Here is a 27,421-nt window from a genome sequence, read left to right on the forward strand (position 1 = left end):
CTCACCCGACACCACCAAGCCGCAGGGAGGGACGCCCCCGCCGACAGGAGGATTGGTTCCCGGGCCCGCGGCGATGCCCCCCCGGTAGCTCGGGCCCCTGGTCGGGTGTTTGTGAGTGTTTCTATGTGGGAGAAGGAGGAGGAGGAGGAAGAAGAAGCAACGATTTGTCTTCTCGGCTGGTCTCCCCCCGGCTCTACATGTTCCCCGCACTGAGGAGACGGAAGAGGAGCCGTAGCCACCCCCCCTCCCGGCCCGGATTATAGTCTCTCGCCACAGCGGCCTCGGCCTCCCCTTGGATTCAGACGCCGATTCGCCCAGGTAAATTCCTGCTCTTTATTTCGGCGGCGGCGGCGGCGGCGGCGCCAGGTCCTCAGCGTCTCTCCTCCTCGCTCCCCTCCCCGCCGTTTCCGTAGCGGCCCCAGGTCTCTTCCACAGGCGAGTCTAGAGTTCGCTCCTCTCTGGTGGCAGCCGCCTTGGGTGGCGGTGGTTTTGTACCCTCTCCCGGCCGGCTCCGGTGGCGGGGACTGGGCTCCTGCCGGGCGGCCGGGGAGGCGTAGGCCCGGCGGAGAGTGCAGGCCGCGGGCCAGCGGAATCTACTTGAGCTCGGGGATTAGGAGAGCTCCGGGCTGAGCGGAGCGACTGCTGGTCGGTGACAGGCCTCGCCCGGGAGAGGAGCCGTAGCTAGTGAGCAGGCGGAAACAATACAACTAACAGCAAATGTGCCCTGATCGTCCCCATATTTACAACTTTCCCGGTCCGGGAGTGGGGAACGTCCCAGTGAAACAAACAACCCCCCTTCTTCCCCCTGTGACCCCATGAAGGGAGGAAGTAGTTTCAGTTAGTGGGACAAACGTAAATACTCAGACGCGGATCCAGTGGTAATTCTTTCTCTTTCTAAAACTTGTTTGGACGTTGGAAAGTTCATAAAGACTCATATTCTTTTTTAAAGAATTAAATCGTCCACATGAATATTTAATACAGAAAACCATACCGTGGTAGACACTGCACGTCTCCCCCTCCCCAAGAGCCTTTATCTTGTTGTTTGACAGTGTGTTGTCGTACATGGACTTTTTATTCAAAGACAAGTATAAAGTACTTGACAGGTTTACTCTGCCACTTTCTATTTGTATGCGTTATGTAAGGGCAGTTTTAAACGACTATACATAAAAACCTCAGGTACTTCCTGACCAAAAAGTGTAGGAGCATACAAAGATTTTTAAGTGTTCTGAGAATTGTACTGAGATACGGGTAAAACCAATTTTCTTTTCTTTTCTTTTTCAAAAAAAGAAGAAATTAAGTTATACTTAAAATCCTTGGGAGGTTAAAAAATTGTAGAAGGTGCCATCCTTTCATGTCAGGGCAGTTCTTCTTGAGGTCCCAGGATTGTCATTGGCTGTTTGTGCCATGATGTTTGACTGTGTAATGAGAGAGGTGTCATTTTAATAGGTCAAATGTATCTGTAAATGCTGGAGAAAAATATCAGTTCTAACTTGACAAGTTCTAGTTCATGAGTAAGTTAAGTGTTTCGAGCTTGTTTATGGAGGCATTCGTAATGTAGGTTGGTATAAGGGGGAAACACCAGTTTAAAATTCCTCAATCAGGCAAATTGCTAGAAAAATGTACCTGGGTTACACGTTTTGATACTTTGTTTCATATTCGCTGAAGGAAAACTTTAATTGGTTAAAATGAAGCAGCCCTGCTTGGCGAAATCCCTTGTTTTACTAGTGTATGTTACATTGGTTCAAATTTTTTGTGTCATTAAATTATTGTCACTGTAGAATAAGTTATTTTGTGGAGGTTATTTTTGAGTTTAGTGTCCTGCTCACAATAAATTGTTTCACATTTCCTGCAAACGTACGGATAAATGTTTAAAAGAATGAAGTTAATATAGCTGTCACGTACTAGGCATGTTTTTAATGCTATAAATCCGTGTAGTAGTCAGTAGCGTGTCCGTGATTTGTATTGGTCAGGGAGCAGTTTGAATTTTAAAAAGCCTGAAGCTCCTGCTGAGCCCCAATCCCGGCCTCCCTCCCTCCCACTAATCTCCCATTCCTGTCTTTGTGCTGCCTGCTCCTGTTAGACACTGTTTGCTACGGGGCCTCAGGCCTACTGCGGGTGGGGGGTGTACGAGTGGGGGGCATGCCAGGGAGGGAAAGCAGACGGGAGGAACACTTCACATCTTAAGAAAGCAGAGGGTTTGCTTTTTTGGGGATGGGGGTGGTAAGGGCTTCATTATAAATGTTTAAAAGGCCCTCATATATTCCTGTGATTGTCTCTACAACTTTTATTTAATTAAAATACTAAGATGTATATCAAGGGATAAACATATTTTTACTAAAGATAATGGAAAGAGGAGTTCTGCTTGCTTAGTTTTCATGAACTGAAGCAACTTATTTTTGGAGGTTGTCTTATGCAGATGTTTGAATAAGTGTGTTAGAGATGGGTTTATGTGATTGATTCTTTTTTTTCTTGAGACTTTGGAATTAAGTTATAGTGAATTAGTTCTTCCCAACTTATTTTCCCAATTCTACATATTTAGTAATTTGTGAGTAACATAGGTTGTGTGATAGCTTTCATTATGATAGCGTAAACGTTTCTTTAAATTAAAAAAAATGTTTTGTTTGGTCCAAACCAATTAAATACGTCATTTTTAAAGGAGAAAACATTGTGTAAAATTCAAATTGTAAAATTTAAACTTGAACTTTAAATCTCTGATAACCTAGTTGGAGAGAATAGTTTGTTTCCTTAAAGACTGTAGTCTGTTATGCTTCCCCTCTGTTGGTTGGAATATTCACCAGTGGCTAATCATCTATTTCCATTAAAAAAAAAAAATTAAAATTCGGTGAAAGGAAAAATCAGAAGTGTTTCAGTAACCTTATAATCCTAATTATATATTATTTGGAGAAATATTTTCTAATACACCTAAAGAAAATTTCAACAATGTCGCTTATTGTTTCTCTTGACTCTGAAGAGTTGTCAATAACTTTTGTTACTTGAAAAGAGATTTCAAGTAAATAATGAAAGTAAATCACAGTTGAACATTAAATAGATAATTTTCAGTGTTTGAGAAGTGTATATAGGATGCTTCCTTTTTAAAGTCATTCAACAACTTGTTTACTGAAGTTATTTGAGAACATTTTTGAACCTGTTGTAGAGATCATTATAATATTTTCTGCTTTTAAGCAAAAGTTACAGATTACTTGAAAAAAGAAAAACTGTCTACTTGGGATTCTTTTTAGGGATGAAAAGTGAAAGTTTTTACTATGGCAGTAAACTTGGTTCTTCACAGTAATCATTATTAAATTTCAAAAATATGAGCAAAGCTATACCAATACAAAATTTTCTTTACTTGCACCCGGACTACCCCACTGAAAAATGTATTTTCTAAGGCTTCTTCAACTATTTGCATATTTAATTTTTTGGTACCAATCCATCATCAAACTGTCATAGAAATATTTGAACATATCTGTGTTACATGTTTGATATACCCCATTGTGGTATTTTTACTTTCTCAAAATAAGATGTAGTAATTAATAATATAAGAGTAAATAAAAATCAGGAGTTTGAGTTTTATTTAATTTCATTTAATCCTCCTTTCTGGTGCTTATTAGGAAAAGCATAATTTGGAAGAAATTCTAAAATTTTAAATTAAGATTTCAGTTTTATGTGAAGTGATTAGGGAGTCTGAGGTAAACAGTAATTCCTTTTAGAGAAATGTAACTTTAATTCTGTTTATTACATTTGCTTGCCGTAAAAATGAATAGGAAATAACTGACTAGGAACCTTTATAGAAGCCTGAGAATTAACTGTTCAGTTGAACATGCTTATTTTAATATCCTAAGCATACTAGGTTAGGTTTGGTGGTAATTTATGGTCTTATATAGCCTTTAAAAATTATTTTAAGATGGACTTTTTAGGCACAGTTTTTTCTTTTTTCAGCAGTTGTCATTTATAATAATTCTTTGTATTTTAAAACTAGCCCTTTTTCAAGATGACCTGAGTTCATTTAAAAATATTCTGATATCCCTGTGAGAGAAGTGACCAGCATGATTTCCGTTTAATGATGAAATACTTGACACTTAATAGACTATATGATCTGTGTAGATTCACGTAGTAAGTCAGTGGGAGAATAAGGGATTCCCTGACACTAGTGTTTTCTTAGATTATGTTGCTTTAAGAAATGTGTGAGCTCTAGTCTTGAAGCTAGGTATTGCTCAGTGCTGACACTGATACCATTTGTGACTTTTTCAATTGTCTGAGTTCAAAGTGCATTTTCCTCTTCTTTTAGAGAGATGATACTTGTTTCTTGGTTGTATTTTCCTGGTATGAAAATAGAGTGGGATTTTAGTGTTTCTGGTTGATTTAAAAAGAATGTTAAACTCCATGTCTCTTAAGGCCATCATTGTAATTTTAAAGAGTATTTTATGTGCTTAGAATATTTCGCCCACATAAATTAATAAAAGTAATTTTAGATAGTTGTGTGTAATTTTTTTTTTTTTGGTGTAAATCTGGAGTCAATTTTATTGAATTGAGTTTTGTCAAATTGCATTCTGTTTTAAGGCATATTTTTTTTCTATTCCCAGAGTTATATCATTAGGAGAGATCATTTCTTGATGTAGCCTTGCCAGCTAAGATTTTGTCACATAAGATTTTGAGGACTTACTATTTGCCAGGAGTTAAGTCTGTCCCCATAATATCTCACTTAATCTTTTAACAAGCCCAAAAGTAGAAACAATAATTATCTACAATTTACAGATGAGGAAACTGAGGCTGGAAAGGTTTAGAAAACTGCCCATGGTCCTACAATTAGTAAATGATAAGTCTGATTTACATTTGTTCTTATGGATTCAGGATTCTATGTATCTAGTTTCAGTGAAATTTTAATATTATCGTTTGGGTGTTGGTTGATTTGATACTTGCGAGTCATTTAGTCAAGAAAATTGTGTACTTCAGGCAAAGAAGCTGAAATAGAATTCAGGCTATATATTCTGTATATATAATACTTTTAAAAATCAGTAACTCTTTACCATCTTATATTTAAAACAATTTTTGTTAAGCAATCTGTGAAGCTTTTAGTTCGTTTAAGTATTTTATATTGAGTTGAAGTTGTGTGTCAAAGCATCTGTTGTTAGAAAGACAAAATTCAGCTTTAGAGAGTCATTTCATTCATAGAAATGCATATGACCAATTGTAGAATAGTAGCTGAATCTATAAATTAGTATGACTGATCATTTTGTAAAGTTTCAGTATTTTTATAGCCAGAGAATATTGATCGTTACAGTCTTCAACTTGGGAGTTAGTGCACTTATTCCAGAACTGTTGCCATTACATACAACCTTATAGGAATTCCTTTTGTGAATACCTTTAACGCATTTGAAATAGTCTTTTTCTCGTCTTTATGACAAATCTTTATTTTCTGGAGTGAATTTGAGTTTTAGATACTGTACAACATCACTTGAAACTTAGTTTAGGAAAGTAAGATTTAGTAAGGGTTTTTTTGTGTGTCTGGCTCTATGCTGAGTGCTTTATGTTTGTAATATGTAATATTATTGAATGTTTCCATGTGCCAGAAACTGTGCCAGGGAAAAAGTTTTTCAGTTCCTCAAGGTATTGAAAAGTTGACTATGAAGTTGAAGTTAGTTGTATGAGAAAACTGAGATATGGAATGATTACGTGACTAGCCCAAGGTCACACAACTAATAAGTTCAAGAAAGTGGAGAAAGGATTTCAGAGTTTATACTTTACCCGTAAGCCTTAACGACCATACTGTGTATCATGATTTGAACCACCCAACTACTCAGTGAAGTGAGTGATACTGTTCTCTTTTTACAGAGGAAATTGAGGTTCGTCATGTTTAAGAAACTTGTTCAGGGTAGCAAATCTAGCAAGTGTTAGAAGTAGGATTCCAGCTAAAATATATCTAATTCTAAAACCTCTATTTACATTCTACCACCCTGGCTATTCAAAATTTATAACACAATTTTTTGGTGAAAGGGTAGTCTTGGTTATGAAGTTAGTGACACTGTTTTTCTTGTGGGGCTTACAAGAGTAATTCTAAAATGTTTTGGTCAGTTATAGCTGATTCATTATTTGATTATAGTCTTTTTTTTTTTAACCACCTTGTTACTTTCTGTATGGCACACAAAATGTTTGTCTATTCAAATATGCATATAAATAGGATATTGATTTTTAAATACATGTACTGTGGAATATGTTAAATGTAGGCATCTGTGGAATAGGTAGCTTTAGAAAATTTGGCAAAAGCTATTCTCAGGCTATAAAAATACTGAAATTTTAAAAAATGATCCGTCATGCTAATTTATACATTAACTGTATTTTTATGATTTTATTGTGACTCTTGTTACTTTTAGTAATAATGTTAAGCATTAAAAAAATTCCCAAGAATGCATTAAATTTTTGAAATAATTCATGTAGGTAAATTGCTTTGCCATCTTACATGTGTAACATATCTCTTAACATGGATATACCAAATTCCTTTAGAGTTCTCTTTTGTACATATTTGCCATTTGACAGAAAAGAAAAACTTTTTCAGAAATTAGCAATATTAATTTATTAAAATAATTATATATGTACTTTTATCCCGAGAAATTCGGAAGCTGTGACATAATTTTAAAATGCTGGATTTCCTTTTGTTAGAATTAACATATTTGGGTCACTTATGCAGATGAAATGCATAGTTATTTTTATATAAGCACTATTGAAAAATACTATTCTAGATACATTAAAACTAACAATGTCTAAAACACTAATAAGTTATTAAATTCTGACTATAATTTACTTTTAAAATATTAGTCTTTATGATTGATATTTATGATATTTAATTTGGTATTTGTAAAGCAAAAATGTCCTTTAATCCTGGCAAGGAAGTACATTACAGAATTTTCTCAACACTGCTACTTGTCAACCCTTTCAGTATTTTAAAACCTGCCTTTAGTTGTCTTTATTTGAATCAGATTGTGGGTTGCCAGTTTCCAGCTAAAGACATTGATCATCTGAGTGTATGCTCTATGTAATTTCGTGTTTTTTATGGTAATGACCAAGTTGAAATTTTACATGGTGTTAAGTTGGGCATAACATCATTTATTATTTATTTATTTTTTATTAATACTATTCTTTAAAATTGATGTACATGAAAAAATGTCTTCCTAGGATTCTGCTTATACCTCAGAAAGCTCTAAGATTGAAAGTTGAAATGTCATGACCTGAAAACTACTGATTCTTTCCCCTTTAAGAAAAGAATTCGGAAACTAATATTTATTCCATAAGCTTACTTTCAAGTTATCCTGAAAGACACAAGTGACATACGCTTTTATTTAACTCTACTAATCTTTTTACTATTTTCTCTTTCCCTTTTCCTATGTATCTCTTCCTTTAACTATCAATGTCCATTTCATCTCCCCCAAAGCAAATTTTTACATACTGTGGCTAATATAGGTATTTGTTGTTAACGTGGATGGTCTTGTAATGTGTTACTTTCTCTGATGAAACCCAGAGCAGTTTCAGAGGCCTCAAATTCTGAGATCTGCATAAGTTAGAAATAGATTGCTGGTGGAAAAGCATTGACATTAGCCATGAAAATATCTATTTGTGTATTGTTCCCACTTTTCTTCTATAGACATACATTACTTTTCAGAATTTCAGCTCAAGGACCAGAAATTTTTTCTAAGGAGAAAAAGCACTGCCTTTGCGAAAGTTTCCTTGATCATTCCGTTTCATAGCATTTGTACAGTTTTTTACTTGTATCTCTTGATAAAATAATTTATTCCTATATTTGTCAGCCATACTAAACCGTCAGCTCTGTGAAAGCAAAGAGATTTTGTATTATCTTCATCTGTATGTCTATAACATCATCACAGTGGTGCTCCTGTTTTAGGTATTCAATATGTATTTGTTGTTTAGTTAGAATTGAGCCATATGGTGTTTCTTAAAGGTATGTTTTTAAATCTAAGATTAGTGAATGGCAAGTATATTTCTCTTAATTTCAAAATACAATTTTCTTAGGTAGAGCTGTGTCCTTGAGGGCTTCTTGCTTTGGGGGTAGGAATATTTTATTTACATATATCCCTAACAATACATACATAACTTTATAAACATGAAGAAAAATTTAAAGCAGCATTCCTTTTTAAACTGATAGTGAGGATCGTGAAGTACAGGAAACGTTTTTTGTTCTGTTCTGTTCTGATTTTTTGAACTGATTTGTTCAGTTCAGTATCCAGTAAGATACTGGAGTATTGCAAGAGGTGAAGTATCTAAATACTTTTTTGTTTTAGTCTTTGGATTTATTTTAGTTTTTGTTTTGCCAATTTAAGTATTATATATAATCAGATAAGTTAACTAATGAGAAATACGTTACAGCACGTAAAAAATGCTATTCAGGGTCAGCAAAGCCTGAGTCCTGTCCTCTCGCTCTCCTCCCTGGACAGCATGAGCTTCACCACTCGCTCCACCTTCTCCATCAACTACCGGTTCCTGGGCTCCATCCAGCCACCCAACTATGGCGCCTGACCAGTCAGCAGTGCAGCCAATGTCTATGCAGGCGCCAGGGGCTCTGGTTCCCGGATCTCCGTGTCCTGCTCCACCAGCTTCTGCAGCAGCTTGGGGTCCAGGGGCCTGGCCAAGTGGATGGCCCGGAGTCTGGCAGGAATGGGAAGCATCCAGAACAAGGAGACCCTCCAAAGCCTGAACCTGGCCTCCTACCTGGACAAAGTGAGGAGCCTGGAGACCAAGAACCAGAGGCTGGAGAGCAACATCTGGGAGCACCTGGATAAGAAGGGACCCCAGGTCAGAGACTGGGGCATTTTCAAGACCATCGAGGATCTGAGGGCTCGGATCTTTACAAATACTGTGGACAATGCCTGCATTGTTCTGCAGATTGACAGTGCCCATCTTGCTTTAGAGTCAAGTATGAGACAGAGCTGGCCATGTGCCAGTCGATAGAGTACGACATCCGTGGGCTCTGCAAGGTCATTGATGACACCAGTGTCACTTGGCCGTAGCTGGAGACAGACATCGAGGCTCTCAGGGAGCAGCTGCTCTTCATGAAGGAGAACCACGAAGAGGAAGTAAAAGGCCTATAAGCCCAGCTTGCCAGCTCTAGGTTGACCATGAAGGTAGATGCCCCCAAATCTCAGGACCTCGCCAAGATCATGGCAGACATCCAGGCCCAAAACGACGAGCTAGCTCAGAAGAACCAAGAGGAGCTAGACAAGTACTGGTCTCAGCAGATTGAGAAGAGCACCACAGTGGTCACCACTCAGCCCGCGGAGGTCGGAGCTGCTGAGATGACACTCAGGGAGCTGAGACATATGGTCCAGTCATTGGAGATCCACCTGGATTCGATGAGAAATCTGAAGGCCAGCTTCTGGAGAACAGCCTAAGGGAGGTGGAGACCTGCTATGCCCTGCAGATAGAGCAGCTCAACAGAATCCTGCTGCACCTGGAGTCAGGGCTGGCACGGACCCACGCAGAGGAGCAGCACCAGACCCAGGAGTACGAGGCCCTGCTGAACACTGAGGTCAAGCTGGAGGCTGAGAGTGCCACCTACCACTGCCTGCTTGAAGAAGGCAAGGACTTCAATCTTGGTGATGCCCTGTACAGCAGCAACTTGATGCAAACTATCCAAAAGACCACCACCCACTGGATAGTGGACGACAGAGTTCTGAGACTTTAAGCCAGCAGAAGCAGAGTACCCTTTGGGGAGCAGGAGGCCAATAAAACGTTCAGAGGTCGTCATTGGGGAGAAAAATGCTATTCAGTTAAAATACTGATCTGATGACTGAAATTTTTTTTTAATATGTCAGGTGTGTTGAGGTATAATTTATACAGTAAAACTCAGTCTTTTGGGTGTACAGTTTGATGAGTTTTGACAAACGTACACAGTCTTAACACCACCACCACAATCAAAGTATTTCCGTTACCCCCAGAAGTTCCTATGTGTCCCTTTGTAATCAATTTCCTGCCCCTACTGCAGCCCAAGCCAACTAGATCTGGTTTCTGTCTCTATAGTTTTTCCTTTTCTAGAACATAAAAATGGAATTATATATAGCCCTTTATGTCTTTTTTTTTAATTTAGCAGAAATCTTCTGAGATTCATTCATTTTCTATGTATCGGTAGTTTGTCAATGACTGAAGTTTAAAATTGTTAACTTTGGTGATGCCCTTATGAAAGAGTATTATCAAAAAGTAGTACTTTGAACAATTGTAGATATTTCTCTCAGATTTTGGCAGCTGCCTTATTGAACATTTTAGTTGCTCATTTTTACCCCTCGCCTCCCAAATTTTACTTGCCTGTTTTTACCCCTCACCCCCAAATCTAGTCTAATTGGCATTTATTTATATTAGTAAATGCTGTTTAATGCTCTACCCGGCAGGTGAAACAGACCTACTCTCTTTTTCATCATAATTAAAATAGGTAGCATCTTGCATTTTGAACATATAGTACGTAGAAACTAGAATGAAAAATGAGAGATGGTGCAATAACACCAAAAACTTGAGTTTACATTTGCTTTAGGTTTAGTGTTTGTAAGTTTGTACTAAAAATAGGGCATAGATTATAGTGAGTAACAGTCACAGCCTCTCTTCCAATGATTAGTTAGAAAAGCAGTGCTCTTATGAAACTTGGGGACAGATAATGAGAAAAGAATCGTTTTCTGGACATTTTATTCGACCACCTTTCCCCCAACCCCTTCCTTTTTGAAACAGCTTCATCTCTGGGATATTCTCTTCTTGTTTCCTTATGTCTTTGACCTCCCATTTGCTAAGTCTTTTGCGAGGTCTTGGTCCTCTATCTACCCCTTTAAATATTTGTATTCTCCAGGAAGTGCTTCAAACTTATTTCTGTTCTCCCTTCCTGTTGATCTTATTTATTCACATGATTTGTTACATGCTACCTGTATAATGATGACTCACAAATCTATCTCAGAATGTATTTCTCTTCTGAGCCAGATTCAGCTGTCTACCAGGTACCTCCTGATGTCCCACAAATAACAGAAATTCCAAAGTATGTAAGTCTGAACTCATTCCTTAATTCTTCCTTACTCTGACCTGTCACCCAGAGAAAGAAAACTATTCTTAAAAAGTACATGAAGTAGGTTAATGTTTTCACTATCAACTCATTTGCCTAAAGTAGAAATGCGGGATAATCCTTGACACTTCTTTACCATACTTCCAGTTCAGTTGTTCACCCAGTTCTGACATTTGTAACACTTCCCTGAATATCACTTGAATCTACCCCTCCCCCAATGTTTTGATTCTGTGAGTGGGCCTGAACATACAGTTTTGTCAGATTTAATAACTTCTAGTATTTTAAGAAAGATTTAGAGGTAATTGTGAAAGTAATATGTATTTACTATTGGATACTTTTTGCTTCTCTGCTTGGGCTCTGGTATTTAAAATTAAGGTGTAATCTTTAGTAACAGTGACACTATATAGCCTAAATGTGACTGTTCTGTTATGTCTAAAATTTAGGGCTTTTGACTTACAGCCCAGTTTATCAGCTGGAAGACTTGAACTCATTTTTTATCTTATCATTCTTGCTTTTAGGATACTGCATTTCATGGAGATGTATATTTATTTCAAGACTTTGTGTCTATGTGTTTTGGAGCAAGGTAGAGGAGAAAATGGGAATGTATAAGGAAAGTTAAAGGAAAGGCTTTTGAATTGACTTCCTATACTGTGGAAACGAGCTTACTTAAATAACATTTTCACTTTTATTTCAAACAACAGAAAACTAAAGAAATGCTGTGGGATATGATAGCATTCAGGTGCTAGGCATGCACATATTTTTAATGACAGGAGTTAGATACGTTGTAACAGTATTACTTGTTTCTGAGTTTGGAAATTAATGTCATGGTTTTGTATAACCTTATGATATTTCTTCCTTAAAATAAGAAATTACCCCTTGAGCCCACAGTTTGAGCCAAAGGGTCTGCTTGAAATTATTAGTTTAAAGAATCCTGAGCGCATCTTTTGTAAAGGACATTTAAAAATGTAATGCTGCTTTGAAAAACAAAGCAAGCATTTCTTTGTTATATCTAGAGTTTATAACTAAAGAAACTATGTGCTATATTTTGCTCTAGTGCCAAGTACCATATTTTGGAATAAATAGAATCAATCTAAAGGCAGTTTACAAAGACTGAAGGGAGACCCAGTTTGGTAGTCATTGGATCCCTTTGGTGACTTGCACATAGTAAGCACTCAAACAATTGTTGAATAAATGAATTTGAATATATTTCATTTTGGGGATATAGGACTAATTAGAGTGACAGAAGATGGGTGGGACTTGCTAAATACTGAGCAAGTTTTATAGAGGAAAGAAAACATGAAACCCAGAAATGGTGGACAACATTGACAGCAAAGAATTGGTGTAATTTAGTTAACTATTTTTATCTGGACGATAAGGTTTGTTTAGTTGAATAAGAGAAAGATCTATATACAAAAGTGTTTTGAGTTCTTTCTACTCTTATTTCCACTCTGGCTCTATTTCTAGACCTCCATGTTCACTGCTAAAGAAGCAATTGTAGGCTTGGGGCTGAAGTGATCTGCGTAATCCAGATACTCATATTAAGAACTGGGAGGTGTTGTTGGGAAAGAGGTTTTTCTTACAGTTCTTCAATCTTTCCAGTTACTCATGTTTCTTAGTATGTGTCAGGGTGCCACTGCACTGTCCTCAGTGTTCATATGCGGGTGTCTAAAAACTAGACCTTAAAATCACATGTAATTTGCAATAAGCTTGTAACTGTCCCAGGATGAAGTTGAGTATGTGAATCTCTAATAATTAGTTACCTAGCTGTTGAGCCACATTGCCATCTACTCTGATTATCATATGGTTCCTATGATTCTGATATTTTAAACTGGAAGATAAACACCACAGTTTTAGTGTGTCTCATAAAAATTTTATAATCCAGTAACAATCCATTCCTTTAGTTTTCTTGGAAGCCGAAACTACATATAGTTTTCTGATATGTTAAGCTTAAACTGTGGAATTTAGAACTTAAAAGTTTTCAAGAGCTTCAAAGTTGAAGACTTCTCTTAATTTTTTTTCAATTGTAGAACCAATGTGAAAAAACAAACTACATATTATTTGGGAAATGGGAAAAGTATCAAATTTTATGTTTTTCCTACTAAGTTTCCTATTAAGTTTTTACATAAAAATATGTATAATGAATGTAATTATGGTTAAATACATATATTCATGCTATAAATTTATTCCTCTTTTAACATTGGATCATAAAGATTTTCCTGATTTTCTATATAGTGTTTTGTAATTCTTTTTTTTTTTTTTTTTTTTGAGACGGAGTCCCGCTCTGTCGCCCAGGCTGGAGTGCAGTGGCCGGATCTCAGCTCACTGCAAGCTCCGCCTCCCGGGTTTACGCCATTCTGCTGCCTCAGCCTCCCGAGTAGCTGGGACTACAGGCGCCCACCACCTCGCCCGGCTAGTTTTTTGTGTTTTTTCAGTAGAGACGGGGTTTCACCGTGTTAGCCAGGATGGTCTCGATCTCCTGACCTCGTGATCCGCCCATCTCGGCCTTCCAAAGTGCTGGGATTACAGGCTTGAGCAACCGCGCCCAGCCGTGTTTGTAATTCTTTAAAATGTTGCCCAGTATTTTGTCAGTGGATGAGCCATAATTTAGTCATTCTATTCTTGCATATTTTTTGCTTTTGCTTTTTTTTTTTTTTATAAATAATGAGTCAGTGAACATCTTTACACGTACAGGATTTTCCCCCTGTAGGGGCTTTATTCGCTTAGAGTAGAATCTCTTAAGTGGAAGTAATGCTGTAAGTGGAGTTGGGCCAAAAGATTTGAATATTTTTATGGCCCTTAATATATATTTCCAAAACTGCTTTTATTCTGCTGTAATCTTTATTTTCATTCACATCTTAATTCAGTAGATTCGTTGTATTTTTCATATAGAATACACACTTCCTATGAATATAATTAAGTCATTTAAGTGCTCCCTTTTCCCACTATTGTGCTTATGGTCCCTTTACTATATTTTTTAACCTCTTGATGAATAAACAATTGTGACTTTTCAAACTGTGTATATCATTTCGAGGTATTATATAGTAAAATTAGCATGGGATCTAAACTGCTATTAGCCAAGTGACGTTTAGACCAATTCTTAACCCAAGTCCATGTCTTCAACTGTAAACTGAAGAGGTTCAGCTTTTGAGATTTCATGGACTAGTCAGAACAAAGCAAGAAAGTGCTTTCTGCAGAAATAAAGTGGTAAGGATATTGTAGATTGGCACGTAGTGAAAAGAAAAGTCAGTGTCTAGTTAAGACCCATTACTTAGTCTTAATATTTGAAATATGAAATACCCAGTGTGATGTGAAGATGGTCATGATCTCATACTCATTCTCTTGTTCATCAAACACTGAGTGATTCCTATGTGTTTTCTCTGGAACTATTAGGGATTGCAGATGATGAAATAAAAGACTTCAGCCCACCCATTTTATATGGTTTATAGACAGGTAAACAGAGATTATGTTACAATATCTAAGTGCTATGATCAAGATAAACAAGGTGCAGTTGGAGCACTGGTGGTAGGGGTGGTCACCTAATTTAGACTAGTGTAGTGAGGCAGTAAGTCAGGAGCCCTCCTAGATGTGATGGTTAGTAGGTTTGCAAACTAAGTTTTGAAGGCTGTTAGTCATACTGGAGAATCTGGGCCAACAATTTGATTTTTGGAAACTGATGATGGCTTAGATTATTAGAACATAGGCTGGAAAAGGGGCATGCCAAAAAGGTTTGAAACTACAGAGAGGGGGCAGACTACAGATTATGAAGGAATGGATATGCCTTACTAAGAATTCTGTGTTTTATTTTAAAGACAAGAAACCAGGAAGTTATTCAGTAATGGAGCATGTTTTATGCATATGTAAAAAATTTTTGGGTAGTAGTCAGGAAAAGGGAGGCTCAGGAGGCCGGTAGGAGTTGAGGTCCTCAATTAAGGTAGGGAGAGTGTAGTGAAGGAAACCCATAACAAATACTAAGGACTTAGTCTGGTTTTAGTTTAGTGATTCTGTGTAGGTAGACTGGGTAAGAGAGAATGAAAACAGTCAGAGATATATCCTTGATTCCCAATAATTTCATAATTATGGGCATATGAGAGTAGAATATAAGTTAATTCAATTTTGGCTGCCTGTGAGTAAAAATATAGTCTACCAAAGCCTGTATCACCTTTCACACTTTAGAAGGAATGGATATTGAAAAATTTAGTGGCTTGGTCAAATTATACTAATGGTTATTTGGAAATGACTTTTACAGATGACCTAGAAGATCTCTCCAGTGTTAAATCAGGGTTAAAAGTAGCATGGTGGATTATAATCTTACTTGATTAAAGTACTAGAAGATAATACTATTTCTTTTTAAGGCTTTGTTTTCCAGTATATTGCCTATATTATTGTGAGCTTAGAATAACATAATGAATGTTCTTTAATAACTATTTTCTATTGTGCAAAGCTCTCTTAGGGCCTTTCTGGTGTATTTGTTTATCCAGCCTCATCTGAAGACTGCCCCTTCAGTTAGTTTTATACTAAATCCATACATATACTATAATGAAATCTTGTAGTGAGAACTATGTTACTTTGTTCATGAGGGGATTGTCTTTACAAATATAATTAAAGGGCTGCTTTTAAAATAATTCTTAAAAATGGCAGTAGCTTTTCAGAATTGTTATATGCAGGAACAGTTATAAAGCAGTCAAACTGATGTATCCAAAATAACTGACCAGGTGACATACTGCCAAAATGAAAATTAGTACTTTCCAAGGTTCTAAGTATACTTAAACAAATGTACTTCATTTTGTTTTTTGGCTTAAGAGGTAGCATATCAAAATCACCTAAGTATTTTTTTTTGAACTTTAATCCTTTTTTGGAGATGAAAGATAAGTTTTTAAGTTTCTCTTTTAACTGTGTTCCCTTAGACTTCTCAATCATTCAGTAAGAATTAATTGAATAACTGCGATGTACTCAGCAATGAGTATTAGATATTTGATGTGGACTTTCTTTTGAGTCTCCCTCCTGAATTTTACCTGGCTACCTAAAAGATCCCTCTCTTTTTTGTATTCTATAAAAACATCATCTGTGAGGCATAAAGGAGCAAGGAATCATGTGAGCAGAGTTAGTGAATTAAATTTTTTTTTAAAAAGATGATAGAATGGTGAGATGTGTTTAGTTCTGAAGAATGGGGGAGGAGTTGCTGAATACTAGAGAGGACATAGAATTGAGGAAAGAAGTTAGGGTAGGAGATAGTATAAATGAATTTGGTAGAAAAAATTCAGTACAACCTAGCAGCAGTACTTCAAGTAAAATTAGAAATTGTGAACTGACTGACCTATCTGTTCCAAAAGGTGTCTTATATTTTAAAAATTTGCTCAAAAGTCATATTGAATCTTGTATATGTTAGAAATACACTACTTAAAAATATAAACCATGACTGTATGTTTATACTAAGTCCTCAGCAAATATTTCTTCTTTATTAGTTCATAGCTGCCTTTCTACTGATTTGATGGAAAATGTATCCTTCTCAAATATATTTCCAAATGAAAATCTGCTAATTTGTAACATTTCTAATGGATTATTAGGAAGGAAGGTATTTGATAAGAAGCAAAGATCTGATATTGAAATATGATAAGTATTCCTTACTAATACAACTTAGCTATATACCCCAGATAAAGTGAAGTATCCCAAAAAATAACTGTACTTATACGAGAAGTTTAACTTTTGTCTAATATCTAAAATTAATTATGTCTTCAATGGTATTGTACTATACTGTCATGTATGTACTTTTAAAAATACATGTATATAAAAATACATGTGTACATATAATACATTCATATATACAAATATATCCTATGCACTTTGATAACTCTCTTTTGATAACTTGTTTTGTATTTTCCTACCTTGCACCTTTTAATCAAAACATTTACCTCCTTTTTTGTTCATCTATCCAAATCATACTTTCTTTCTATCATGATCTTATGTTTTTTTCCCCCCACTGGGGAGAGGTGGCATATCTCTATCCTGTGGATTATTTTCAAGCTTAAAATTCTTTCCACCTTTTCTCCTGCCCCAGTTCACGTGATCTTTTCCTCTTCTAGCAGTACACTGTGTGTAGGAGTTATAGGAATTATATGTTAACTTGTCACATTTTCTTACTGTATATCAAGCTAAAGTTTGTTTTATTTTCACCTTATTTGTCTTCTCAATCAGATTATGAACTCTTAGAGGACACAGTCTGCCTGTGGTGCTTGGTGTCTTATCTGCAACAGGCTTGTAGCAAGTGTTTGCTGATAACTGGTGTAGCTCTTCTGGACTGGTTTGAAGAGGTTTGAAAAATACCTCACACTCTTACAAACTAAAATTCACCCTTTTAAAGTGTAAAACTCAGAGATTTTTAGTATATTCACAAAGTTATATGTTCATCATTACTTTCTAGTTTCACAGCATTTTCATCACCCCCCAAAAAACGTTTCCATTAGTGGTCACACCCTGTTGTCTCCAGTCAGTGCTTGGCAAACATTAATTTACATTCTGTTGCTATGGATTTCTGTATTCGTATAAGTGGAATCAAATAATGTGCCCTTTTGTGTCTGCCTTCTTTTACTTGCTCATCTATATTGCAGCATGTATCAGTACTTCATTTCTTTTTAGGACTGAATATATTTCATTGTATGGATATACCACATTTTACTTTTGCTTTGACACTTGATGGACGCATGGATTGTTTTCAACTTTTGACTATTACGAATAATGCTGTTATAAACATTCATTTGGAAGTTTCTGTAGGAATATGTTTTTACTTCTCCCAAGCAGGTACATAGGAGTAAAATTTTTAGGTCATATGGTAACTATGTGTAACTCTGAGGAGCTGTCAGACTGTTTTCCAAAGAGGCTCATGGTTTTACATTTGTAGTAGCAATATATGAAGGTTAGACTGTCTTTACATCCTCACCAACACTTGCTATTGTCTGTCTGATTGTATTGGTCTTAGAGGGTGTGAAGTGGTATCTCTATGTGGCTTTGATTTGCATTTTCCTAATGACTGATGATATTAAACACCCTTTTATGTGCTTATTGGTCATTTATGTATCTTCTTTGGAGCAACATTCATCCAAATCTTTTGCCCATTTTTAAACTGGGTTATCTGCCTTTTTATTGTTGAATTGTAAGTTGTTAGACATATTCTAGATACAAGTTCCTTATCAGATATGTGATTTGCAAATATTTGCTCCCATTCTGTGGATTGTCTTTTCACTTTCTTGATAGTGTCCCTCAAAGCACATACGTTTTTAATTTTAAAGATCTCTGTTGTTTTCCTTTGGTTTTTTTATGCTTTGGGTGTCATAAGAAACCATTGCCTAATCCAAGGACAGGAAAAGTTACACCTATGTTTACTTTTAGCGCTTACATTTAATACTCTGATCCATTTTGAGTCAATTTTTTGCGTAAGGTATGAGGTAGGGATCCAGCTTCATTATTATGCATGTGTCTATCCAATTGTCCATTACTGTTTGTTGAAAAGACTATCCTTTCCCATTGAATGGTCTTGGCATCCCTTTCAAAAATCAGTTGAATGTAAATTTAAGAGTTTATTTTTGGCTCTCAATTTTATTCTATCAGTCCATATGTCTATCCTTATGCCAGTACTATACTGATTACTGTGGCTTTGTAGTAAGATTTGAAAGTGGGATGTGTGAGTTCTCCAACTTTGTTCTTTTTCAAGATTGTTTTGACTATTCTGGATCTCTCATTTTCATATGAAGTTTAGGATGTTTGTCATTTTCTGCAAAATAAGCAGCTGCAATTTTGATAGGGGTTGTATTAAATCTATAGATGAATTTGGGGAGTATTGCCTTTACAATAATATTAAGTCTTAACAATCCAAGAGCATGGGAAAACATTCCATTTTTTTAATGCCCTAATGTCCTTTAGCTATGGCTCAAGCTGGAGAGCAGTGGCATGATCTTGGCTCACTGTAACCTCCGCCTCCCTGGTACAAGCGATTATTGTTCCTCAGCCTTTGAGTAGCTGAGATTACAGTCCTGTGCCACCATGCCTGGCTAATTTTGGTATTTTTAGTAGAGGCAGGGTTTCACCATTTTGGCCAGGCTGGTCTCGAACTCCTGGCCTCAAGTGATCCTCCTGCCTTAGCCTCCCAAAGTGCTGGGATTACAGGCTTGACCCACCACACCTGGCCAGTGTTTTATAGATTTAAATGTAAAAATATTGCATTTCTTTTGTTAAATTTGTTCGTATGCATTGTATTCTTTTTAATGCTTTTGTAAATGGAATTGCCTTTTTTTTATTTTCCTTTTTTTTTTGAGACAGAGTCTTGCACTGTTGCCTGGACTGGAGTGCAATGGCACGATCTTGGCTCACTGCAACCTCCACCTCCCAGGTTCAAGTGATTCTCCTGCCTTAGCCTCCCGAGTAGCTGGGATTACAGGCATACACCAGCACACCTGGCTAATTTTTTGTTTTTTTTAAGTAGAGATGGGGTTTCACTATGTTGGCCAGGCTGGTCTTGAACTCCTGACTTCGTGATCCACCTGCCTCGGCCTCCCAAAGTGCTGGGATCACAAGCGTGAGCCACTGCGCCTGGCCTGGAATTGCTTTCTTAATTTTACTTTCCAGATTGTTCACTGCTAGGGTATGGAAGTGCAGTTGATTTTTACACATTAATCTTGTATCCTGCAACCTTGCTGAACTTATTAATTCTAACTCATGCTTTTCTTTCTAGGGACAGTTTATGTTCTTCAGTTTGGTTCATCATGCCCTTTTCCAGTTTTCCAAACAATACATGTCAACAGTGTTATAAGAAAGCAATTTCTTATTTGCTCATCCCTGCTATTTTTGTGACTTAAACAAAGTTGTGCACATATGAAAAGTAAGATTAGACAACTCAGAAGAAAAACTATGTCCACTAAAAACGATGTCAACATTTTCATTTAGTGCTCTGGCTGTAGCATAGGATTAAAAATTTGAGGACTGTGGTTCAGTAGTTAAAGCAATAAACTTTACCTATAGTGAGGCATCTTTAGTATTTGTTGCAGAAATAAATAAATGCCTGCTAACAATGTGTATATAGGGATGCAAAATAAATTCTACTGGTCAGTAATTTCTGAAGCCTTTACTCCACTAGTCAGTAAGTGATTTTCAGTAGTGCATCTGGAAAGCTTGAGTCATACAGGGAAAAAAAAAAAAAAAAAAAAAGCAGGAGGCAAGAAACAATAAAGTAAGATTAATAATTTGAATTTTGTTAATACAGATAATATAATGATTTAAATAAATTTATTGATTAGGAACAAGAGACAAAAAATGATAACAGATTACAGTATTATTCCTCAAGTTCCAGTTTCTGAGTTTTTAATGTCAGAATCAAACCTAAAATGTCAAATACACATATAAAAAGATGCCCAAACTTACTAGGAGTTAGAGAAATAAAGAGTAAAAATCTAGCTAGCTTTTGTATTTTGTTGATCAATAAGGATAAATAAATGAAGTGTTGAAAGTATGCTTGTTTAATAAGTTGTATCCTCTATTATCATTAATATTGTTCCTATCACTGACCTTTAGGTATTTAAATAGATATCGAGAAGGGTAGTGTAATCCTGCCTTTAAAAAAAAATTCGTCAAATGCCTTATGTCTTATTCATCGTCATATTTAATACTCTTGAAGAAACATATGAGATAGATATTTTTGAGACAATTGAGGCTTAGGAAATTAAATAATTTGCCTAAGCTTACACAGCTTGAAACAAGAGGAAGAAGAAATCAAACCTATGTTTTTCTGATTTTTTTTTTTTTTTTTTGAGATGAAGTTTCGCTCTTGTTGCCCAGGCTGGAGTGCAATGGCGCAATCTCTGCTCACCGCAACCTCTGCTTCCCAGGTTCAAGTGATTCTCCTGCCTCAGCCTCCTGAATAACTGGGATTACAGACATGCGCCATCACGCCCAGCCAGTTTTGTATTTTTAGCAGAGATGGAGTTTCTCCATGTTGGTCAGGCTGGTCTCAAACTCTCGACCTCAGGTGATCTGCCCACCTCAGCCTCCCAAAGTGCTGGGTACAGGCGTGAGCCACCACACCTGGCCTGTTTTTCTGATTCTAAAACTTAGTCTTAAACTTTTCTTTTTAATTTAATCGTGAACTTTTAATTGGTGTACTATATTGCTTATCCACTACATTTGAACTTATTCCTAGGTGGATTATATAATAAATAATATTCCTTGGATTTTTAAATTGTATTAAATAAGATTTAAAGCAGAATTTTAAAATTGGATTTTGATTTTATTTCAAAAAACTCTCAAGTCTTTTCTTTGGGAAATCAAACAAAACATTTGCCTTTTGATGTAATGCTGCTGTATTTCCCAATTGTGATTTCCAAAATGTCTTTGATTCTCACTTTGGGAAATGGAGTCTTGAAACTCACGAAATCTGGTTTTGGGTTCAGAAGCAAATAGATTCAGTGAAAGAGACAGTCATGGGAGAACCCCTTAAATAGTTTTAGGACAAAAAGTTACAGTTTAAAGAGACGGATGGGTCAATGTTGAAGAAAACTTAATAACTCTTAAGTTTTCTCTATGTTGAAGACTCGTGTTTTGCATTGTCTTGCCTGCGTTAAAAAAAAAAGTGTAATGTGATTGTCTTTTGTACTTAAAAATTAATATATATTGTATCTTTAATTGCATCTCTGTGGAATTTTTGTATCATTTGCTGTCTTTATTTTATACCTTTCTTTGGGAATCTCATGTTCGGTGCAGACTGTTGTATTGAGTTTGGTTTGTTGACCTGGTGAGCAGTAGGATTTTGTAAAAGGAAATTCAGTTTAAAGCATTCAGAACTTTGGCTGTTGTGCCCTTTCAAAAGTGAAGTTTTAAATAGGTTTAAAATAACTGACTGCTTCCAAAGGATTGCTTTCTAAATTTGCTGTTAGAGACATGCTTGCCTCTTTTGTATTTTAGCCCCAAAGTGAATTATTGAAGCTTTTCTGCTTGAGTTGGTGACTATTACTTCTTAAGTACATGTATATACACAGAGTTAAAAACCTGCTAGTACTCAAAAATCAGTCCTGTGTTATATAGAGATCTGCCTGCTGATGGATCAGGTGTTGTTTTCAGTATACTGTTCTTGGACTTTATGACAGACTAGGGGTACTTAATGCCTGAGTTGATAATCAAATTATCACTTCTTACAGTTTGTTTATAGAATCTAGAAGGAGTTAAACAGAAGAGTCTTTTCTGTTCTTTCCTTATGATTTAGAAAATAGAAAAAATCTTCACTAAAGCCTTTAATTGCCTTATTCTTAGTGATGATGATGATGATTATATTAATAGCAATGATGGCCAATATTTATCATGAGCTCACTATTTTGACTATTTGACTGGCATTATTTAATCTTCACTACAGTTCTTAAGGTATAATCAACCCTTCATATTTGGGAGTCATACATTTGCAGATTCAACCAAGCACAGATTGGAAATATTCAGGAAAAGAAACCAATATAAAAACAATACAAAAAATTTTAAAGTGCAGTATAAAAACTAGCATTTACATTGTATTTGGTATTATAAGTATTCTATTGATGATGTAAAGTATACAGGAAGATGTGCATTTTATATGCAAATGCTACACCATTTTAAATTAGAGACTTTAGCATCCATGAATTTCGTATCTGCAGAGATCCTGGAGCCAATCCCCTCAGGTTACCAAGAGGGACTGTCTAGCTATAATATTATCTCCACTTTACAAATTAGGAAACTGATGCTTACAAAGAATGTGGCTTGCTCAAGGGATGAGAGAAGGAAGTCCCACGAGCAATTCAAAGTCAGCATAATTAGAATGAATGTATGCTCTCCTTAAGTTTAGTTAGACTCCTGACCTCCTTGAGGTCAGGGACTTAATATGTTTATTTCTTTAATTCTAATTCTAGTACCAAGCACAGCACCCAGCCAGCATATGCTCGGTTTTTTTTGTTGTTGTTGTTGTTTTTAAATAAAGAAATGAAGTTGTGAGAGGCTGATTCATTAGCTTTAGCTGTAAGTCTTATGGAGGGAATCCATACCAATTTCATTTACATTGCATGATTTTTTTTTTCCTTTGCCTTGGAATACCACTTGGCAGGGAGCCTAGTAAGTTTCTGTTCATTCTTCAAGTTCCAGCATAATTCCATCTTTTCTTTGATGCCTTCCTTGTCTCTTTTAGACAGAATTTATTGTTCCCTTTTCTACCTCCACTCCTTTTCTTCCCCAGCCTTTATTTTAGATTCCAGGGGGTACATGTGCCGGTTTGTTATAAGGGTAAATTGCGAGTCACAGGGGGTTTGTTGTAAAGATTATTTTGTGACCCAGGTAATAAGCATAGTACCTGACAGGTGGTTTTTGATCTGCACCCCTCTCCCACACTCCCACCAATAGGTTTTGGTGTCTCTTGTTTCCTTCTTTGTGTCCATCTGTACTCTATGTTTAGCTCCACTTACAAGAGATAACATGCAGTATTTGATTTTTTTGTTCCTGTATTTGCTTGAGATAATGGCCTCCAGCTGCCTCCATGTTGCTGCAAAGGACATGGTTTCATTCTTTTTTTATGGCTACATAGTATTCCATGGTGTATGTGTACCATATTTTCTTTATTCAGTCTACTGTTGGTGGGCATCTAGGTTGATTCTATGTCTTTGCTATTGTGAATAGTGCTGTAGTGAACATACACATCCATGTGTCTTTATGGTAGAATGATTTATATTCCTTTGGGTGTATATTCAGCAGTGGGATTGCTGGGTTGCATGGTTGTTCTGAGTCCTTTTTTTTTTTTTTTTCGGGGATTTGCTCTTGTTGCCCAAGCTGGAGTGCAATGGTACAATCTTGACTCACTGCAACCTCTAACTCCTGGGTTCAAGCGATTGTCCTGCTTCAACCTCCCAAATAGCAGGGATTACAGGCATGTGCCACCACACCCAACTAATTTTGTATTTTTAGTAGAGATGGGGTTTCCATGTTGGTCAGGCTGGTCTCGAACTCCTGACCTCAAGTGATCAACCCACCTCTGCCTCCCAAAGGGCTGGGATTACAGGGGTGAGTCACCACACCCGGCCCATTCTAAGTTCTTTGAGAAATTGCTGAACTGTTTTCCACAGTGGCTGAACTAGTTTACATTCCCACCAGCAGTGTATAAGCATTCCCTTTTCTCTATTGCCTCACTGGCATCTGTTATTTTTTTGACTTTTTAGACTAGCCATTCTAACTGGTGTGCAGTGGTATCTCATTGTGGTTTTGATTTGCGTTTCTCTAATGATTAGTGATGTTGAACATTTTTTGATATGCTTATTGGCGGTATGTATGTTTTCTTTTGAGTAGTGTCTGTTCAAGTCCTTTGCTGTTTGTTTTTTTTATTTTTTAATAGAATTGTTTTCTGCTTGTCACTTTGTTTAGGTTCCTTACAGATTCTGGATATTAGACCTTTGTTGGATGCATTGTTTGCACATATTTTCTTCTGTTCTGTAGGTTGTCTGTTCACTATGTTGATAGTTTCTTTTGCTGTACCGAACCTCTTTAGTTTAATTAGATCCAACTTGCCAATTTTTGTTTTTGTTGCAATTGCTTTTGATGTCTTCATCATGAAATCTTTGTCAGGACTGATGTCCAGAAGAGTTTTTCCTAGGTTTTCTTCTAGGGTTTTTATAGTTTAAATTTTAAATTTCAGTCTTTAATCCATCTTGGGTTGATTTTTGCATGTGGTGAAAGGAAGAGGTCCAGTTTCAATCTTGTGCATATGGTTAGCCAGTTATTATTGAATAGAGAGTCCTTTCCCCATTGCTTGTTATTTTCAGCTTTGTCAGAGATTAGATGTTTTAGGTGTGTGGCTTTATTTCTGGGCTCTCTAATCTGTTCCATTTGTCTGTGTATCAGTTTTTGTACCAGTACTGTGCTGTTTTGGTTACTGTAGCCTTTTAGTATAGTTTAAAGTTGGATGGTGTGATGCTTCTGGCTTTGTTCTTTTTGCTTAGGATTTCTTTGGCTATTCGGACTCTTTTTTGGTTCCATGTGAATTTTAGAAGTTTTTTTTTTTTTTTCCTAGTTCTGTGAAAACTATCACAGGTAGTTTGATAAGAATAGCAATGAATCTGTAAATTGCTTTGGGCAATATAGCCATTTTTAACAATATTGATTCTTTCTATCCATGATCACAGAATGTTTTTCCATCTGTTTTTGGAAACTGATTTCTTTCAGCAGTGTTTTCTAATTCTTGTTGTAGAGCTCTTTCACATCCCTGATTAACTGTATTCCTAGGTATCTTATTCCTTTGTGGCTATTGTTAATGGGATTACTTTCTTGATTTGACTCTCAGCTTGGACGTTATTGGTTTATAGAAATGCTACTGATTCTTGCACATTCGTTTTGTATCCTGAAACTGTGCTGATGTTGTTTTTCAGATCTAGGAGCTCTTGAGTAGAGACTGTGGGGTTTTCTAGGAATAGAATCATTATCATCTATGAGGAAAGATAGTTTGACTTCCTCTCTTCCTATTCAGATGCCTTGTATTTCTTTCTCTTGCCTGATTGCTCTGGCTAGGGCTTCCAGTACAATGTTGAATAGGGATACTGAGAGAGGGCGTCCTTGTCTTGTTCCAGTTCTCAAGGGGAATGCTCCCAGCTTTTGCTCATTCATTGTGATATTGGCTGTGGGTTTGTTATAGGTGGCTCTTACTATTTTGTCCCTCTTTTTCACCTTTAATGTATTAGTAATACCTATTATTATCATATTGTTATTATCTACTTCCTCTAGCCTGGGAATTCTTTATAGATCAGGGAGGGGTCAGTGGTAGGCTTTATCTAACTCATCTCAGTTATTGTCAGTATCAAGTATGATTTCTGGCACTTGGTAGGTGCTCACTAAATGTTTGGGCTGAATGAATTCATATAAACAAGCTAAAAATAGACTTGTAGATAAATGGTGGAGAACTTTAAACGTTGTCTTCTCTGAATTACTGTCATTTGCTTTGTAATTTTAGGCTACTTCTTAGTTTATGAACACTATTTCTCAAGGCTGCATTCTTTAAGAAATATTAATATTTGAGGAGATACTACACCATCCAAAGATTGCCGCTAGTACTTTCTAAGATGTTTTCTGACATCCTTATCCTTTGGGGGGAAAATATAAGAATGGAGGAAAGAACCTATTCAGTGAAAGATGTGTTCATAAATAAGCAGACAGATTTAGAGAAATAAACAGGTTTTTAAGAATTTGAATATAGAAAGGAATATATTAGATTAAATTCTAGAGTCCTAAAGTAGAGTGTAGGCCAGAATTATATGTGCTGTTACACAAACCACATACCGTATAGGATTGTTTATGAGGTTCAGTTGAGGTAATATAAATAGAAGTGCTCGTAAATACGATGTTTCTGCAAGGTGAATTTTGTTAAATATGTAGCATACTGCAAATAAAGTGATTCTTAAGAATTCTTAAAAACTGGGCTGGGCACATTGGCTCACACCTCTAATCCCAGCCCTTTGGAAGGCCAAGGTGGGCTGATCACAAGATCAGGAGTTCGAGCCCAGCCTGGCCAGCATGGTGAAACCCCATCTCTACTAAAAATTCAAAAAATTAACCAGGTGTGGTGGCGTGCGCCTGTAATCCCAGCTACTCGGGAGGCTGAGGCAGGAGAATCGCTTAAAACCAGGAGGCAGAGTTTGCAGTGAGTCGAGATTGTGCCATTGCACTCCAGCCTGGGTGACAAGAGCAAGACTCCCTCTCAAAAACAAACAAAAAACTGTTAGTTATATATTGCCATGTAACAAATTACAACACAATTTAGCAGTTTGGAGCAATAAATATTTATTATCTTACTATTCCTATGGGCCAGGAATATGGGTACAGCTTAGTTGAATGCCCTTTTACTCATGGTATCTCAGGAGGCTATAGTCTTCTTACAGTTAGGGTCAGTGGAGGCTGCAGTCATCACAAGGTTTGACTGCCAGAGAATCTGTTCCAAGTTTAATCATTTGACTCTTGGTGAGCCATAGGTTGCCTATAACTGTTGACTGGATACTTCAGTTTCTTGCCACCTGGGTCTCGTCTTAAAGCAGCTCACAACATGGCAGCTGACTTCCCTTAAAGTGACTAAGAGAGGGTACCACAAGAGAAGCCAGTCTTTTTGTAACCCAATCTCAGAAGTGACATGCCAACACTTTTGCCATATTCTGTATTTGTTAGAAGCAAACACACAATAGGAGGGAATTACACAAGGTGGATGGCGTAATTGAAGGCTGTCTTAAAGGCTGCCTACCACAGTGCATTTAGTATGGAATTAGTATGAGAATTCCAGTGATGCAAAAGTGAAAAAATTCAACAAAAACAAGTACAGGAAGCAAGTTGAGGTTTGTTTGTCTGTTTGTTTTA

At 36.6% G+C, this 27,421-nt stretch overlaps 1 protein-coding gene and 1 pseudogene across 1 annotated transcript in view; both read left to right on the forward strand.

Moving 5' to 3' along the window:
• NIPBL (Nipped-B homolog (Drosophila)) overlaps nucleotides 1-27,421 on the forward strand; it is a 195,033-nt gene continuing 167,612 nt past the window's right edge. Inside the window, exon 1 of the mRNA XM_011944374.1 lies at nucleotides 1-318. The gene's annotated coding sequence lies outside the window, so the exon portion shown is untranslated. The remainder of the gene's footprint in view (nucleotides 319-27,421) is intronic.
• Nucleotides 8,416-9,691, forward strand: LOC105513533 (annotated as a pseudogene).

This window comes from Colobus angolensis, unplaced genomic scaffold (assembly GCF_000951035.1).
Source record: "Colobus angolensis palliatus isolate OR3802 unplaced genomic scaffold, Cang.pa_1.0 Scaffold230, whole genome shotgun sequence".
NCBI classification, from domain to species: Eukaryota; Metazoa; Chordata; class Mammalia; order Primates; family Cercopithecidae; genus Colobus; species Colobus angolensis.